A 19501-nucleotide genomic window follows, 5' to 3' on the forward strand; every position below is an offset into this window, starting at 1 on the left:
AGATAATGATTTATATTACATTGTCAGATTGTGAATCAATAAAGGCATTTAATTAAACACGTTTGCAATTTTAATCAAAATGGGTGTAATGGGGTTAGACCATTAGATTTGCAATACACTTTCTCGTGATCATCTAAGAATCTTTGTGTAAGCTGTAATTTTTTTTAACTTTTATACATTTCAAATACTTTAATTTTGTAAACACAACACACATTCCATACAGCTACAGTACAATCACATTCTCCTGCCTTCCCGTGGTGTAAAACGAATTAGCAGGTGATTGAGATAACAATGCATCGCCCACTGAGTGGAATGTTCTTTTTTACAAGTGTAAAAAGACGTGATACGTGTCTCATCTATAACTCTTCAGTTCACAGAGAAATTCCGCCAGACCCTCAAAACATTGTCCAATAAAACTTTTCTTGTGCCTAATTTTAAGTTTAGCAGTTTAGTTTTTAGTTTTGCACGATAAGCACATTGTTTAATTGGGATGACATTATCCACTTCAATTATCACTGTAGCCACTACTTCATGGTGGGTGGCTGTGTTAGCCTGTGTAGTCTGCAAAGGAACAAGTCATAGGTTTATTCCATGCTGAAAAGAGAAGAGAGAAAATGCAACGTTTCGGCTGTGAAACCTTCTTCAGGTGTGAGGGTCTTCAGTGCAAAATGAAACGCTTGGAGTTTGTCAGGCGCTCTGAACGAGTTAAACTTTGATGCTGGAAAAATGTATTTCCCAGAAGCTATACTGACTCTCTCTGATGCAGTGCATTCACTGGTCAGGTGACTGAGGGCTTGCCAGCACAGTGGCGTCACTGCCTTTCATATGGATAGGTGTGACCTGGTCTGTTAGTATTGAGGGCAGGTCTCACTGTAGCTCAACTGGCTGCTTCCCTATTAAGTGACAGTGGGGGCCTGAGTTCAATTCTTCAGTTGATAGGGCATGAGCCTGAAAACACTACATTATTAATACTATCTTCTGTGTTGCATTAACTAACTCTTCAGTTTATTCTGCCAGACAGTATATAAATATAATTATATCGTTATTTATTTCTTTAGATAGTCCTTATATTATAAACACCTTTAGGCTCGGCAAATTATTTTTTTAGCTTTTAAAAAAGAAATAAAAAATGAGATATAATGCTGTGTTCCTGCTTAACTTAGACATTACATGATTTTAAAAGCTATAAAAACAGGTTTCGATAGTTAATAACCACTTTTAATGTGTGAAAAATGGGTGATCTTTCTTCCTCGTGATCAGCTTAGAATCTTTGTGTACGCTTTAAGTTTTTTTTTTCTTAATTAAACATTAAAAATGCATGTAGAACAGATCAGCAGCTCTTTTTTTCTCAATTGATTTTTTTCCCTGTATTTATCATATTGGCTAGCTAATGTCCTCTTTGCTAGCTAATGGTACTTGTGACTGTGTTTCTGCATTGTGTAGCAACGAGGGACTATATTCTCAGGTGAAGGAACGTAAACATCTTAAACATTTTCGCGTTTAATTTTTTTTTAAATTAAACTTCATTCTATACAGCACTCGCATATTTGGGGACCGTTTTATAAAAGCAATAAGACACTCGAGGCATGTGCTATATCGTGGATATAGTCACAGTTAAAAGGTTGCTGGCCCTCTGCATCGCGGAGTATGAAAAGTATGAGCTTCTGTTACTGTGATAACGAACGCAAGTATTCATGGAAAATGGTAATCACTTAACTTGGAATGTTTTGTGATATTTAGAAAGACCAACAAATTCAATATAGTGTCGATAATATTTATTATTAGTAATAACGACAGTAGTAGCAGCTTCAAATTATTCGTTATTAATAAATGACTTAGCTTCGAACAGTGGTGATATTTAACAGTATAAAAAATGTGAATATACAGTAGTGTCCATAACATTTGCTATTTTCGTTTTTCAAAGAAGTGTTTATTTGTTAAATGAAAGCTCATGACAATAGCTGGGTTAGAACACTGGACCTGAGGCTTATAAATCAGTCACTTAAGCCATCACGCCACAGACACAGTCACACAGAAAGCACTGAACCTGAAGTACACATATCCATAGAAAGTCTTATACTACTGTTTGAGCTACAGTATATGAATCTAATTATATAATTATTAATTTCTTTAGATACGCGATTCCATATTATATTCCCTATTAATCAAATTCTAAAAGTATGCTTTTGTTTACTCCGATAACGATCATATTAACAGAAAAGGTTAAAACATTATCACTTTTCACAAAGTATATAAACTTCATATGGTCAGATGGAGCACGTAAAAATGTTTCCAAAATAACCACATGTAAGACTTTGATGCTTAAAATGTTTAGGAAGAAAGTGGAATACTGGTGTGTATTTTTTCTTTAAACGACCAATACCAACCATATACATAATATGTTTATGTTCCTAAATTAATATCATTTATGATGATCAGACACATTATGCTCCTCTTCTGTTTATGCTCAGCTACTAAAATTTCCCTTTAGTTGTAAAATTCCATATAAATATTCAATACTTAGCGGATTAAAACTTGCACAGTAAAGAGATTAAATGATTAAATCTTTTCACTAACGACCAACGCACCACGAGTACCCCTGTCGGTCATTTTGGCCAGCCAATCATGCACCTTGGTACACCGCAGTGGCTTGTGGGTAGTTGCATGAGGTATGGGTTTGTACCGCGCATTTTGAATGGCTGCATCTGTATAAAGTCAACACCAGAAAAAAGACTGATTACATGTTGTGTAATCAAACATAGCAGCAACCTTGACAGTTGCTCTGTTTCATTTGGTCAAAATAATCACAAATCACATGAAAAAAATAAATTACACTCCTTAAAAAAATAAAAAGTTAATGTTACGTACTCTGAGGGAAAAAGGTATGGAAAAGATCCTGTGTGGAGTGTGAGAGAGAAAACTGAATTCCTAGGCGAATATAATCCGTCGTGAGGCTAGATCGAGGTCGGAGATAAGAAGCGGTAGGTCAGAAACCCAGGGGGTCACAAGAACAAACGATAAGTCAGATGAAATCGCTAACTAGATACAAAGCTCAGGCTGAAGAAACCTTAATAGTGGTAGAGTAAAACTCAGAGCAGATCAGACTCGGAGAGTATCAGACTTCCATATGATCCGGAATAGTAGAGTAAAACCAGGCTCATATAAATCTTCCATGGGATCCAGACTGGTAGAGTAAAACCCGGAGTGGATCAGATTTTGAAGGGATCAGAACTGGTAAAGTGAAACCTGGAGGGGATCAGGCTTCCATGGGATCCAATGTGTTAGAGTAAAACCCAGAGTGCATCAGAGTTTAATGGGATCTGGACTGGAAGAGTAAATTCCAGACCAAATTACACTTCCAAGCAATCCGGACTGGTAGAGTAAAACCCGAGGTGGATTAGACTTCAATGGGATCTGGACCAGTAGAGTGAAATCTGAACTGGATATGACTTCCATGGGATCCAGAGTGCGTCAGACTTTAAGGGATCCAGACTGGTAGAGCGAAACTCGGAGCGGATCAGACCACCATGGGATCCGGACTGGTAGGACAAAATACAGAGCGGATCAGACATTCAAAAGACCTTGATAGCTAGAGTAAAACCCGGAGCAGATCAGACTCCCCAGGGTAGGACTGGTAGAGTTAAACCCAAACCGGATCATACTTCCATGGGAAGTGTGATCCAGTAAACCCAGAGTACATCACAATTCCATGGGATCAGAACTGGTAGATTAAAACCCGAACCGGATCAGATTTCCAAGCAATCCGGACTGGTGGAGTAAAACACGAACCAGATCAGACTCCCATGGGATCCAGATTGGTAGAGTAAAACATGGAGCGGATCTTACTTCCATGGGATCTGGACCGGTAGAGTCAATCCTGGAGTGGATCAGACAACCAAGGGATCCAGACTCGTGGACTAAATACTAGTATCCAGATAGACTAGTATCCAAACTGATAGATCTAAATCCAGAGCGGATCACACTTCTATGGGATCAGGAATGGTAGAGTAAAACCAGAACCGGATCACATTCCCATGAGATGTGAACTGGTAGAGTTAATCCCAGATCAGATCAGACTTCCATGGGATCCAGACTGGTAGAGTAAACGCAGAGCTGATCAGTCTCCCATGGAATCAGGACTTGTAAACTTGTAAAACCGGAGCAGATCAGAAATCCAAGGGATCCAGACTTGTAGACCGAATCCTGAACCAGATCAGACTCCCATTGTACCCGGACTGGTAAAGCAAAACCTGGAGCGGATTGGACATTGATGGGATCCGGACCAGTAGAGTCAACCCTTGAGCGGATCAGACAACTAAGGGATCTGGAGTTGTAGACTAAAGACTAGTATCTGGATAAAGTAGTATGTGAACTGGTAGATCGAAACCTGGAGAGGATCATAGTTCAACGGGATCTGGAATGGTAGAGGGAAACCTGAACCGTATTAGACTTCCAAAATATCCGGACTGGTGGAGTAAAACCTGAACCGGATCAGACTCTCATGGGATCCGGACAGGTAGGGTAAATCCTGCAGTGAATCAGACAAAAAAGGGATCTGGACTCGTAGACTAAAGACTAGTATCTGGAGAGACTAGTATCTGAACTGTTAGATTGAAACGTGGAGCGGATCATACTTCCAAGGAATCCAGACTGTTAGGTTTAGGAAGATCCTATGGAATACTGATCCGCAAAACCCAGAGCAGATCACACTTCTATGGAATCTGGACAGGAAGAGAAAAAAACGGTGCGGATTATACTTCCATGGGATCAGGACTGGTAGAGTAAAACCCGGAGCGGATCAGACACCCATTGTATCCGGACTGGTAGAGCGAAACCTGGAGCGGATCAGACATCCATGGGATCTGGACTACTAGAGTACATCCCGGAGTGGATCAAAAATCCAAGGGATCTGAACTCGTAGGCTAAAGTCTACTATCCGGATAGATTAGTATCCGAACTGGTAGATCGAAACCCGGAGCAGATCATACTTCAACGTGATCCGGAATGGTAGAGTAAAACTTGAAACGTATCAGACTTCCAAGCAATCTGGACTGGTGGAATAAAACCTGAACCAGATCAGACTCCCATGGGATCTGGAATGGTAGATCGAAAACTGGATAGACTAGTACTCGGACAGGTTGATCTAAAAAACTGGATAGACTAGTACTCGGACAGGTTGATCTAAACCCAGAGCGGATCACACTTCTATGGAATCAGGAATGGTAGAGTAAAGACTTCTAAGCAATCTGGGCTGATAGAGTAAAACCCGGATTGAATCAGACTTTCATGGGATCCGGACTGGTATAGTAAAACCTGGAGCAGATCAGATTCCCATGGAATCAGGACTTGTAAACTAAAACACGGAGCAGATCAGACTCCCAGGGGATCTGGACTGGTAGAGTTAAAACCGAACCGGATCATACTTCCAAGCAATCCGGACTGGTGGAGTAAAACCCAGAGCGGATCAGACTTCCAAGGGATCCGGACTCGTAGACTAAACACTAGTATCCGGACTGGTAGATCTAAGCCCAGAGCGGATCACACTTCTATGGGATCTGGAATGGAAGAGTAAAACCTGAACAGGATCAGACTTCCAAGCAATCCGGACTAGTGGATTAAAACCCGGTGCAGATCAGACTCCCATGGGATCCGGACTCGTAGACTAAAGTCTAGTATACGGATAGACTAGTATCCAAACTGGTAGATCGAAACACGGAGTGGATCAGACTTCCATTGGATTCGGTCAGGTAGAGTAAATACCAGAGCGAATCATACTTCCGAGGGATCCAGTATAGTAGTGTAAAACCTGGACCGGTTCAGACTCCCATGGGATCCAGACTGGCAGAGCAAATCTCGGAATGGTTCAGAATCCCAAGGGATCTGGATTGTAAGAGCAAATCCAGGACATTTTAAGACTTCCATGTGATCTGGACTGGTAGAGGAAAACCCAGAGCGGATCGGACTACCATGGGATTCGGAATGGTAGAGTAAAACCTGGAGCGGATCAGCCTCCCAAGGGATCCGGACTGGTAGAATTAAACCTGAACCGGATCATACTGCCAAGCAATCCGGACTGGTGGAGTAAAACCCGGAGCGGAAAAAACTCTTAGTGATCCGGAGTAGTAGACTAAAGACTTTTATCCAGAAAAACTAGTATCCGGAATGATAGATCGAAACTCAGGGCGGATCACACCTCTATGGGATCAGGACTGGTAGAGTACATCCAGAAACCGGATCAGACTTCCAAGCAATCAGGGCTGGTAGAGTAAAACCCAGAGTGAATCAGACTTTCATGGCATCCGGACTGGTAGAGCTAAACCCAGAACAGATCAAACTGCCCAGGGATCCAGATTGTTAGAGAAAAACCCCAAACTGGAACAGGCTCCACAGGGATCCGGACTGCTAGAGCAAAACCCAGAACTGATCATACTTCCGTGGGATCTGGTTTGGTTGCGTAAAACCCATACCGGATCAGACTCCCATTGTATCCGGACTGGTAGAGCGAATCCTGGAGCGGATCAGACATCCATGTGATCCGGACCGGTAGAGTAAATCCCGGAGCGGATCAGAAATCCAAGGAATCCGGACTGGTAGAGAAAAACCCGAACTGGATCAGACTTCCAAGCATCTGGACCGGTGGAATAAAACCTGGTACGGATCAGACTCCCATGGGATCCGGACTGGTTGATCGAAACCTGGAGCAGATCAGACTCCCATGGGATCCAGATGGGTAGAGTGAAACCTGGAGCGGATCAGACATCCAAGGGATCCGGACTAGTAGACTAAACACTAGTATCCAAATAGATTAGTATCCAGACGGGTAGGTCGGATCCCGGAGCGGATCAGTCTCCCATGGGATACAGACTCGTAGGCTAAAGTCTAGTATCCGGAAAGACTAGTATCTGGACTGGTAGATCGGAACCCGTAGCGGATCAGACTCCCATGGAATCTGGTGTGGTAGAGTAAAACCCAGAGAGGATCAGAATTCTATGGGATCCGGTCAGGTAGATTAAGACCCAAACCGGATCACACTTCCAAGCAATCCAAACTGGTGAAGTAAAACCCGGAGCGGAAAAGACATTTAGTGATCCGGAGTAGTAGACTAAAGACTTTTATCCAGATAGACTAGTATCCGGAATGATAGATCGAAACTCAGGGCGGATCACACCTATATGGGATCAGGACTGGTAGAGTAAATCCAGAAACGGGTCAGACTTCCAAGCAATCCGGGCTGGTAGAGTAAAACCCAGAGTGAATCAGACTTTCATGGCATACGGACTGGTAGAGCTAAAACCGGAACAAATCAGACTGCCCAGGGATCCGGATTGTTAGAGAAAAACCCGAAACAGGAACAGGCTCCACAGGGATCCGGACTGGTAGAGCAAAACCCAGAACTGATCATAGTTCGATGGGATCTGGTTTGGTTGCTTAAAACCTATACCAGATCAGACTCCCACTGTATCCGGACTGGTAGAGCGAATCCTGGAGCGGATCAGACATCCATGTGACCCGGACCAGTAGAGTAAATCCCGGAGCGGATCAGAAATCCAAGGAATCCGGACTGGTAGAGAAAAACCCGAACCGGATCAGACTTCCAAGCAATCCGGACCAGTGGAATAAAACCCGGAACGGATCAGACTCCCATAGGATCGGGACTGGCAGAGCAAATCTCGGAACGGATCCGAATCCCAAGGGATCCGGATTGTAAGAGCAAATCCAGGACATTTTAAGACTTCTATGGGATCTGGTCTGGTAGAGGAAAATCCGGAGCGGATCGGACTACCATGGGATTTGGACTGGTGGAGTAAAACCCGAACCGGATCATACTTCCAAGCAATCCGGACTTGTGGAATGAAACCCGGAGCGGAAAAGACTCTTAGTGATCCGGAGTAGTGGACTAAAAACTTTTATCCAGATAGACTAGTATTCAGAATGATAGATCGAAACTCAGGTCGGATCACACCTCTATGGGATCAGGACTGGTAGAGTAAATCCAGAAATGGATCAGACTTCCAAGCAATCCGGGCTGGTAGAGTAAAACCCAGAGTGAATCAGACTTTCATGGCATCCGGACTGGTAGAGCTAAACCCGGAACAGGTCAGACTGCCCAGGGATCCGGATTGGTAGAGAAAAACCCCAAACCGGAACAGACTCCACAGGGATCCGGACTGGTAGAGCAAAACCCGGAACTGATCATACTTCCATGGGATCTGGTTTGGTTGTGTAAAACCCATACCGGATCAGACTCCCACTGTATCCGGACTGGTAGACCGAATCCTGGAGCGGATCAGACATCCATATGATCTGGACTGGTAGAGTAGATCCCAGGGCGGATCAGAAATCTCAGGGAACCGGACTGGTAGAGAAAAACCCGAACCGGATCAGACTTCCAAGCAATCTGGTCCGGTGGAATGAAACCCGGAACGGATCAGACTCCCATGGGATCCAGACGACTAGAGTGAAACCTGGAGCGGATCAGACATCCAAGGGATCCGTAATGGTAGAGTAAAACCCGAACCGGGTCAGACATCCAAGCAATCCGGACTGGTCGATCGAAACCCGGACAGGATCAGACTTCCATCAGATCCAGAATGGTAGAGTTAAACCCGGAGTGGATCATACTCCCGAGGGATCCGGACTAGTAGACTAAACACAAGTATCCAGCCATATCACCCTGCAACTCACAACTGGCAACCCTCTGAAGCTCAGCAGGTGTGAGCTTGGTCAGTTCCTGGATGGGAGACCTCAAGGGAAAACTAATGTTGCTGCTGGAAGAGGTGTTAGTGGGGCCAGCAGGGGGCGCTCACCCTGCGGTCCATGTGGGTCCTAATGTCCCAGTATAGTGACTTGGACACTATACTGTAAACAGGCGCCATCCTTCGGATGAGACGTTAAACCGAGGTCCTGACTCTCTGTGGTCGTTAAAAAATCCCAGCGCGTTTCTTGAAAAGAGTAGGGGCGTCTTGGCCAAATTTCCCATTGGCCCTTATCAATCATGGCCTTCTAATAATCCCCCTCTATGAATTGGCTACATTACTTTGTTCTCCTCCCCACTGATAGCTGATGTGTGGTGCGCGTTCTGGCGCACTATGGCTGCCGTCGCATCATCCAGGTGGATGCTGCACATTGGTGGTGGTGGAGGGGAGTCCCCATTACCTGTAAAGCGCTTTGAGTGGAGTGTCCAGAAAAGCGCTATATAAGTGTAAGCAATTATTATTATTATTATTATTATTATTGGTATCCAGACTGGTAGGTCGGATCCCGGAAGGGATCAGATTCCAATGGGATCCGGACTAGTAGAGTGAAACCTGGAGCGGATCGGAAATCCAAGGGATCCGGACTCGTAGGCTAAAGTCTAGTATCCGGATAGACTAGTATCTGGACAGGTAGGACGGAACCCGGAGTGGATCAGACTCCCATGGGATCTGGTTTGGTAGAGTAAAACCCAGAGAGGATCAGAATTCTATGGGATCCGGTGAGGTAGATTAAGACCCGAACCGGATCACACTTCCAAGCAATCCAAACTGGTGAAGTAAAACTTGGAGTGGATCAGACTCCCCAGAGATCCGGAGTGGTAAAGGGAAACCAGAAGCGGATCACACTTCTATGGAATCTGGACTGGAAGAGAAAAACAGGGTGCGGAGTATACTTCCATGGGGTCAGGACTGGTAGAGTAAAACCCGGAGCAGATCAGACTCCCATTGTATCCAGACTGGTAGAGCGAAACCTGGAGCGGATCAGACATCCATGGAATCTGGACCATTAGAGAAAATCCCGGAGCAGATCAGAAATCCAAGGGATCCGGAATGATAGATTAAAACCCAAACCGGATCAGACTTCCAACCAATCCGGACTGGTGGAGTAAAACCTGAAGCGGATCAGTCTCCCATTGGATCCGGACTGTTAGAGTGAAACCAGCGGATCTTACATCCATGGGATTCCGATGGGTACAGTAAATCCTGGAGTGGATCAGACATCCAAGGGATCTGGACTCTTAGGCTAAAGTCTAGTATCCGGATGGCTTAGTACCCAAATTGGTAGATCGAAACCCGGAGCGGATCACACTTCAATGGGATCCGGAATGGTAGAGTAAAACCCGAACAGATCAGACTTCCAAGCAATGGTGGAGTAAACCCCGAACCGGATCAGACATTCAAGCAATCCGGACAGGTCGATCAAAACCCGGAGCGGATCAACTCCCATGGGATCCGGACTGGTAGGGTAAAACCCGGACCGGATCACACTCCCATGGCATCCGGACCGGTAGAGTAAATCCCGGAGCTTAACAGACAACCAAGGAAGCCGGGCTCGTAGACTAAAGACTAGTCTACTGGTAGATCTACACCAAGAGCGGATCACACTGCTATGGGATCAGGAATGGTAGAGTAAAACCTGAACCGGATCAGAATTCCAAGCAATCCTGACTAGTGGAGTAAAACCCGGAGCGGATCAGACTCACATGGGATCCAGACTCGTAGACTGAAGTCTAGTATACGGATAGACTAGTATCCGAACTGGTAAATCGAAACACGGAGTGGATCAGATTTCCATCGGATTTGGTCAGGTAGAGTAAATCCAGGACTGGATCAGACTTCCTGGGGATCCGGACTGGTTTAGTTAAACCGAGAAAGAATCGTACATCCGTGGGATCCAGTATAGTAGTGTAAAACCTGGACCGGATCAGACTCCCAAGGGATCCGGACTGGTAGACTTAAACCCGAACGGGATCATACTTCCAAGCAATCCAGACTGGTAGAGTAAAACCCGGAGCGGATCAGACTCCCAAGGGATCCGGACTGGTAGACTTAAACCCGAACCCGAACCCAAAACTCAGTTTTTCAGAAACTCCGGGGTGCCAGGAGGTCGCGGTGCACCACGCGACAGTTGTATTCCAAAACTGAGTCACTCAGATCACACGAGTACCCAAGCATCCTTAAAACTCATTCAAATGCAAGTGCTTCTATCTGTTTCCTTGATTGTTTCCCACTCATTCCTTTTGGTTTGGGGAATATGTCAAAATCCCATGCCCAGAGAACTTCAGATAGAGTTCGCGGAAATGCTCAGTGGACAACCCAGGCAGGGTAAGGATCAGCATTTCCACACTACTCAGAGAATTTTTATTTTCAGGGATGGATTTTTAGCCCAATTCAAGTTGAAGAAAAGTGGTTTCGTGAAAATCGCAGAAATTTTTTTTCAGAAACTCCGGGGTGCCTGGAGGTCGCGGTGCACCACGCGACAGTTGTATTCCAAAACTGAGTCACTCAGATCACACGAGCACCCAAGCATGCTTGAAACTCATTCAAATGCAAGTGCTTCTATCTGTTGTCTTGATTGTTTCCCACTCATTCCTTTTGGTTTGGGGAATATGTCAAAATCCCGTGCCCAGAGAACTTCAGATAGAGTTCGCGGAAATGCTCAGTGGACAACCCAGGCAGGGTAAGGATCAGCATTTCCACACTACTCAGAGAATTTTTATTTTCAGGGATGGATTTTTAGCCCAATTCAAGTTGAAGATAAGTGGTTTCGAGAAAATCGCAGAAAATTTTTTTTCAGAAACTCCGGGGTGCCTGGAGGTCGCGGTGCACCACGCGACAGTTGTATTCCAAAACTTAGTCACTCAGATCACACGAGCACCCAAGCATGCTTGAAACTCATTCAAATGCATGGGCTCTATCTGTTGTCTTGATTGTTTCCCACTCATTCCTTTTGGTTTGGGGAATATGTCAAAATCCCATGCCCAGAGAACTTCAGATAGAGTTCGCGGAAATGCTCAGTGGACAACCCAGGCAGGGTAACTATCAGCATTTCCACACTACTCAGAGAATTTTTATTTTCAGGGATGGATTTTTAGCCCAATTCAAGTTGAAGAAAAGTGGTTTCGTGAAAATCGCAGAAATTTTTTTTTCAGAAACTCCGGGGTGCCTGGAGGTCGCGGTGCACCACGCGACAGTTGTATTCCAAATCTAAGTCACTCAGATCACACGAGCACCCAAGCATGCTTGAAACTCATTCAAATGCAAGTGCTTCTATCTGTTGTCTTGATTGTTTCCCACTCATTCCTTTTGGTTTGGGGAATATGTCAAAATCCCATGCCCAGAGAACTTCAGATAGAGTTCGCGGAAATGCTCAGTGGACAACCCAGGCAGGGTAAGGATCAGCATTTCCACACTACTCAGAGAATTTTTATTTTCAGGGATGGATTTTTAGCCCATTTCAAGTTGAAGAAAAGTGGTTTCGTGAAAATCGCAGAAAATTTTTTTTCAGAAACTCCGGGGTGCCTGGAGGTCGCGGTGCACCACGCGATAGTTGTATTCCAAAACTGAGTCACTCAGATCACACGAGCACCCAAGCATGCTTGAAACTCATTCAAATGCAAGTGCTTCTATCTGTTGTCTTGATTGTTTCCCACTCATTCCTTTTGGTTTGGGGAATATGTCAAAATCCCATGCCCAGAGAACTTCAGATAGATGTTCGCGGAAATGCTCAGTGGACATCCCAGGCAGGGTAAGGATCAGCATTTCCACACTACTCAGAGAATTTTTATTTTCAGGGATGGATTTTTAGCCCAATTCAAGTTGAAGAAAAGTGGTTTCGTGAAAATCGCAGAAAATTTTTTTTCAGAAACTCCGGGGTGCCTGGAGGTCGCGGTGCACCACGCGACAGTAGTATTCCAAAACTGAGTCACTCAGATCACACAAGCACACAAGCATGCTTGAAACTCATTCAAATGCAAGTGCTTCTATCTGTTGTCTTGATTGTTTCCCACTCATTCCTTTTGGTTTGGGGAATATGTCAAAATCCCATGCCCAGAGAACTTCAGATAGAGTTCGCGGAAATGCTCAGTGGACAACCCAGGCAGGGTAAGGATCAGCATTTCCACACTACTCAGAGAATTTTTATTTTCAGGGATGGATTTTTAGCCCAATTCAAGTTGAAGAAAAGTGGTTTCGTGAAAATCGCAGAAAATTTTTTTTCAGAAACTCCGGGGTGCCTGGAGGTCGCGGTGCACCACGCGACAGTTGTATTCCAAATCCAAGTCACTCAGATCAAACGAGCACCCAAGCATGCTTGAAACTCATTCAAATGCAAGTGCTTCTATCTGTTGTCTTGATTGTTTCCCACTCATTCCTTTTGGTTTGGGGAATATGTCAAAATCCCATGCCCAGAGAACTTCAGATAGAGTTCGCGGAAATGCTCAGTGGACAACCCAGGCAGGGTAAGGATCAGCATTTCCACACTACTCAGAGAATTTTTATTTTCAGGGATGGATTTTTAGCCCAATTCAAGTTGAAGAAAAGTGGTTTCGTGAAAATCGCAGAAAATTTTTTTTCAGAAACTCCGGGGTGCCTGGAGGTCGCGGTGCACCACGCGACAGTTGTATTCCAAAACTGAGTCACTCAGATCACACGAGCACCCAAGCATACTTGAAACTCATTCAAATGCAAGTGCTTCTATCTGTTGTCTTGATTGTTTCCCACTCATTCCTTTTGGTTTGGGGAATATGTCAAAATCCCATGCCCAGGGAACTTCAGATAGAGTTCGCGGAAATGCTCAGTGGACAACCCAGGCAGGGTAAGGATCAGCATTTCCACACTACTCAGAGAATTTTTATTTTCAGGGATGGATTTTTAGCCCAATTCAAGTTGAAGAAAAGTGGTTTCGTGAAAATCGCAGAAAAAATTTTTTCAGACACTCCGGGGTGCCTGGAGGTCGCGGTGCACCACACGACAGTTGTATTCCAAAACTGAGTCACTCAGATCACACGAGCACCCAAGCATGCTTGAAACTCATTCAAATGCAAGTGCTTCTATCTGTTGTCTTGATTGTTTCCCACTCATTCCTTTTGGTTTGGGGAATATGTCAAAATCCCATGCCCAGAGAACTTCAGATAGAGTTCGCGGAAATGCTCAGTGGACAACCCAGGCAGGGTAAGGATCAGTATTTCCACACTACTCAGAGAATTTTTATTTTCAGGGATGGATTTTTAGCACAATTCAAGTTGAAGAAAAGTGGTTTCGTGAAAATCGCAGAAAATTTTTTTTCAGAAACTCCGGGGTGCCTGCAGGTCGCGGTGCACCACGCGACAGTTGTATTCCAAAACTGAGTCACTCAGATCACACGAGCACCCAAGCATGCTTGAAACTCATTCAAATGCAAGTGCTTCTATCTGTTGTCTTGATTGCTTCCCACTCATTCCTTTTGGTTTGGGGAATATGTCAAAATCCCATGCCCAGAGAACTTCAGATAGAGTTCGCGGAAATGCTCAGTGGACATCCCAGGCAGGGTAAGGATCAGCATTTCCACACTACTCAGAGAATTTTTATTTTCAGGGATGGATTTTTAGCCCAATTCAAGTTGAAGAAAAGTGGTTTCGTGAAAATCGCAGAAAATTTTTTTTCAGAAACTCCGGGGTGCCTGGAGGTCGCGGTGCACCACGCGACAGTTGTATTCCAAAACTGAGTCACTCAGATCACACGAGCACCCAAGCATGCTTGAAACTCATTCAAATGCAAGTGCTTCTATCTGTTGTCTTGATTGTTTCCCACTCATTCCTTTTGGTTTGGGGAATATGTCAAAATCCCATGCCCAGGGAACTTCAGATAGAGTTCGCGGAAATGCTCAGTGGACATCCCAGGCAGGGTAAGGATCAGCATTTCCACTCTACTCAGAGAATTTTTATTTTCAGGGATGGATTTTTAGCCCAATTCAAGTTGAAGAAAAGTGGTTTCGTGAAAATCGCAGAAAATTTTTTTTCAGAAACTCCGGGGTGCCTGGAGGTCGCGGTGCACCACGCGACAGTTGTATTCCAAAACTGAGTCACTCAGATCACACGAGCACCCAAGCATGCTTGAAACTCATTCAAATGCAAGTGCTTCTATCTGTTGTCTTGATTGTTTCCCACTCATTCCTTTTGGTTTGGGGAATATGTCAAAATCCCATGCCCAGAGAACTTCAGATAGAGTTCGCGGAAATGCTCAGTGGACAACCCAGGCAGGGTAAGGATCAGCATTTCCACACTACTCAGAGAATTTTTATTTTCAGGGATGGATTTTTAGCCCAATTCAAGTTGAAGAAAAGTGGTTTCGTGAAAATCGCAGAAAATTTTTTTTCAGAAACTCCGGGGTGCCTGGAGGTCGCGGTGCACCACGCGACAGTTGTATTCCAAAACTGAGACACTCAGATCACACGAGCACCCAAGCATGCTTGAAACTCATTCAAATGCAAGTGCTTCTATCTGTTGTCTTGATTGTTTCCCACTCATTCCTTTTGGTTTGGGGAATATGTCAAAATCCCATGCCCAGAGAACTTCAGATAGATGTTCGCGGAAATGCTCAGTGGACATCCCAGGCAGGGTAAGGATCAGCATTTCCACACTACTCAGAGAATTATTATTTTCAGGGATGGATTTTTAGCCCAATTCAAGTTGAAGAAAAGTGGTTTCGTGAAAATCGCAGAAAATTTTTTTTCAGAAACTCCGGGGTGCCTGGAGGTCGCGGTGCACCACGCGACAGTAGTATTCCAAAACTGAGTTACTCAGATCACACAAGCACACAAGCATGCTTGAAACTCATTCAAATGCAAGTGCTTCTATCTGTTGTCTTGATTGTTTCCCACTCATTCCTTTTGGTTTGGGGAATATGTCAAAATCCCATGCCCAGAGAACTTCAGATAGAGTTCGCGGAAATGCTCAGTGGACAACCCAGGCAGGGTAAGGATCAGCATTTCCACACTACTCAGAGAATTTTTATTTTCAGGGATGGATTTTTAGCCCAATTCAAGTTGAAGAAAAGTGGTTTCGTGAAAATCGCAGAAAATTTTTTTTCAGAAACTCCGGGGTGCCTGGAGGTCGCGGTGCACCACGCGACAGTTGTATTCTAAATCCAAGTCACTCAGATCAAACGAGCACCCAAGCATGCTTGAAACTCATTCAAATGCAAGTGCTTCTATCTGTTGTCTTGATTGTTTCCCACTCATTCCTTTTGGTTTGGGGAATATGTCAAAATCCCATGCCCAGAGAACTTCAGATAGAGTTCGCGGAAATGCTCAGTGGACAACCCAGGCAGGGTAAGGATCAGCATTTCCACACTACTCAGAGAATTTTTATTTTCAGGGATGGATTTTTAGCCCAATTCAAGTTGAAGAAAAGTGGTTTCGTGAAAATCGCAGAAAATTTTTTTTCAGAAACTCCGGGGTGCCTGGAGGTCGCGGTGCACCACGCGACAGTTGTATTCCAAAACTGAGTCACTCAGATCACACGAGCACCCAAGCATACTTGAAACTCATTCAAATGCAAGTGCTTCTATCTGTTGTCTTGATTGTTTCCCACTCATTCCTTTTGGTTTGGGGAATATGTCAAAATCCCATGCCCAGGGAACTTCAGATAGAGTTCGCGGAAATGCTCAGTGGACAACCCAGGCAGGGTAAGGATCAGCATTTCCACACTACTCAGAGAATTTTTATTTTCAGGGATGGATTTTTAGCCCAATTCAAGTTGAAGAAAAGTGGTTTCGTGAAAATCGCAGAAAAAATTTTTTCAGAAACTCCGGGGTGCCTGGAGGTCGCGGTGCACCACACGACAGTTGTATTCCAAAACTGAGTCACTCAGATCACACGAGCACCCAAGCATGCTTGAAACTCATTCAAATGCAAGTGCTTCTATCTGTTGTCTTGATTGTTTCCCACTCATTCCTTTTGGTTTGGGGAATATGTCAAAATCCCATGCCCAGAGAACTTCAGATAGAGTTCGCGGAAATGCTCAGTGGACAACCCAGGCAGGGTAAGGATCAGCATTTCCACACTACTCAGAGAATTTTTATTTTCAGGGATGGATTTTTAGCACAATTCAAGTTGAAGAAAAGTGGTTTCGTGAAAATCGCAGAAAATTTTTTTTCAGAAACTCCGGGGTGCCTGCAGGTCGCGGTGCACCACGCGACAGTTGTATTCCAAAACTGAGTCACTCAGATCACACGAGCACCCAAGCATGCTTGAAACTCATTCAAATGCAAGTGCTTCTATCTGTTGTCTTGATTGCTTCCCACTCATTCCTTTTGGTTTGGGGAATATGTCAAAATCCCATGCCCAGAGAACTTCAGATAGAGTTCGCGGAAATGCTCAGTGGACATCCCAGGCAGGGTAAGGATCAGCATTTCCACACTACTCAGAGAATTTTTATTTTCAGGGATGGATTTTTAGCCCAATTCAAGTTGAAGAAAAGTGGTTTCGTGAAAATCGCAGAAAATTTTTTTTCAGAAACTCCGGGGTGCCTGGAGGTCGCGGTGCACCACGCGACAGTTGTATTCCAAAACTGAGTCACTCAGATCACACGAGCACCCAAGCATGCTTGAAACTCATTCAAATGCAAGTGCTTCTATCTGTTGTCTTGATTGTTTCCCACTCATTCCTTTTGGTTTGGGGAATATGTCAAAATCCCATGCCCAGGGAACTTCAGATAGAGTTCGCGGAAATGCTCAGTGGACATCCCAGGCAGGGTAAGGATCAGCATTTCCACTCTACTCAGAGAATTTTTATTTTCAGGGATGGATTTTTAGCCCAATTCAAGTTGAAGAAAAGTGGTTTCGTGAAAATCGCAGAAAATTTTTTTTCAGAAACTCCGGGGTGCCTGGAGGTCGCGGTGCACCACGCGACAGTTGTATTCCAAAACTGAGTCACTCAGATCACACGAGCACCCAAGCATGCTTGAAACTCATTCAAATGCAAGTGCTTCTATCTGTTGTCTTGATTGTTTCCCACTCATTCCTTTTGGTTTGGGGAATATGTCAAAATCCCATGCCCAGAGAACTTCAGATAGAGTTCGCGGAAATGCTCAGTGGACAACCCAGGCAGGGTAAGGATCAGCATTTCCACACTACTCAGAGAATTTTTATTTTCAGGGATGGATTTTTAGCCCAATTCAAGTTGAAGAAAAGTGGTTTCGTGAAAATCGCAGAAAATTTTTTTTCAGAAACTCCGGGGTGCCTGGAGGTCGCGGTGCACCACGCGACAGTTGTATTCCAAAACTGAGACACTCAGATCACACGAGCACCCAAGCATGCTTGAAACTCATTCAAATGCAAGTGCTTCTATCTGTTGTCTTGATTGCTTCCCACTCATTCCTTTTGGTTTGGGGAATATGTCAAAATCCCATGCCCAGAGAACTTCAGATAGAGTTCGCGGAAATGTTCAGTGGAAAACCCAGGCAGGGTAAGGATCAGCATTTCCACACTACTCAGAGAATTTTTATTTTCAGGGATGGATTTTTAGCCCAATTCAAGTTGAAGAAAAGTGGTTTCGTGAAAATCGCAGAAAATTTTTTTTCAGAAACTCCGGGGTGCCTGGAGGTCGCGGTGCACCACGCGACAGTTGTATTCCAAAACTGAGTCACTCAGATAACACGAGCACCCAAGCATGCTTGAAACTCATTCAAATGCAAGTGCTTCTATCTGTTGTCTTGATTGTTTCCCACTCATTCCTTTTGGTTTGGGGAATATGTAGAAATCCCATGCCCAGAGAACTTCAGATAGAGTTCGCGGAAATGCTCAGTGGACATCCCAGGCAGGGTAAGGATCAGCATTTCCACACTACTCAGAGAATTTTTATTTTCAGGGATGGATTTTTAGCCCAATTCAAGTTGAAGAAAAGTGGTTTCGTGAAAATCGCAGAAAATTTTTTTTCAGAAACTCCGGGGTGCCTGGAGGTCGCGGTGCACCACGCGACAGTTGTATTCCAAAACTGAGTCACTCAGATCACACGAGCACCCAAACATGCTTGAAACTCATTCAAATGCAAGTGCTTCTATCTGTTGTCTTGATTGTTTCCCACTCATTCCTTTTGGTTTGGGGAATATGTCAAAATCCCATGCTCAGAGAACTTCAGATAGAGTTCGCGGAAATGCTCAGTGGACAACCCAAGCAGGGTAAGGATCAGCATTTCCATACTACTCAGAGAATTTTTATTTTCAGGGATGGATTTTTAGCCCAATTCAAGTTGAAGAAAAGTGGTTTCGTGAAAATCGCAGAAAAATTTTTTTCAGAAACTCCGGGGTGCCTGGAGGTCGCGGTGCACCACACGACAGTTGTATTCCAAAAATGAGTCACTCAGATCACACGAGCACCCAAGCATGCTTGAAACTCATTCAAATGCAAGTGCTTCTATCTGTTGTCTTGATTGCTTCCCACTCATTCCTTTTGGTTTGGGGAATATGTCAAAATCCCATGCCCAGAGAACTTCAGATAGAGTTCGCGGAAATGCTCAGTGGACATCCCAGGCAGGGTAAGGATCAGCATTTCCACTCTACTCAGAGAATTTTTATTTTCAGGGATGGATTTTTAGCCCAATTCAAGTTGAAGAAAAGTGGTTTCGTGAAAATCGCAGAAAATTTTTTTTCAGAAACTCCGGGGTGCCTGGAGGTCGCGGTGCACCACGCGACAGTTGTATTCCAAAACTGAGTCACTCAGATCACACGAACACCCAAGCATGCTTGAAACTCATTCAAATGCAAGTG

Source organism: Lepisosteus oculatus, chromosome 3, assembly GCF_040954835.1.
Source record: "Lepisosteus oculatus isolate fLepOcu1 chromosome 3, fLepOcu1.hap2, whole genome shotgun sequence".
NCBI lineage: Eukaryota > Metazoa > Chordata > Actinopteri > Semionotiformes > Lepisosteidae > Lepisosteus > Lepisosteus oculatus.